Source organism: Octopus bimaculoides, chromosome 17 (genome assembly GCF_001194135.2).
Source record: "Octopus bimaculoides isolate UCB-OBI-ISO-001 chromosome 17, ASM119413v2, whole genome shotgun sequence".
In the NCBI taxonomy this organism is placed as follows: domain Eukaryota; kingdom Metazoa; phylum Mollusca; class Cephalopoda; order Octopoda; family Octopodidae; genus Octopus; species Octopus bimaculoides.
The window spans coordinates 12,121,146-12,121,914 of NC_068997.1; positions in this window are offsets into that span (position 1 = coordinate 12,121,146).

Consider the following 769-nt stretch of genomic DNA (forward strand, 5'->3'; position numbering starts at 1 on the left):
TATATATATATATATATATATATATATACATATATATATATATACAATTATAATTCAGGGTATCTAAGGGATACCGCCATGCTGAAAATAGCAATCAAATCTTGACTCTAAACCACAATAAATTTTCATATAGCACACAGGAGTCCGATTCCAGGCAGTGACCTGAATATTAATAATAATAATAAAATCAAAAAATACCTTAGGAATGCGAATCCAGGTTCGAAATTTCCCCAAGACACCTGATGAAGGTTGGAGGGTATATCAGCCGAAACGTTGTGTTAACAACAAACAAGATGAGGACAAAATGTCTTTCAAATGTAAATAATTTACATAATTCCTATAGTTGTATGTTATATAATAGTGTCAGATTTTGTCTCAAGGTCACCAATTTTGGAGGAGGGGAATACATCGACCCCAGTATTCAACTGGTACTTATTTTATCGACTCCGAAAGGACGAATGGTAAAGTTGTCCTCAGCGGAAATTGAACTCAGAATGTATCGACAGGCGAAATACCGCTAAGTATTTCACCCATCTTGCTAATAATTCTGCCAGCTCACCACCTTACACATTTTGTTGGTACTCCGTCGCTTACGACGATGAGGGTTCCAGTTGATCCGATCAACGGAACAGCCTGCTCGTGAAATTAACGTGCAAGTGGCTGAGCACTTCACAGACACATGTACCCTTAATGTAGTTCTCGGGGATATCCAGCGTGACACAGTGTGACAAGGCTGACCCTTTGAATTACAGGCACAACAGAAACAGGA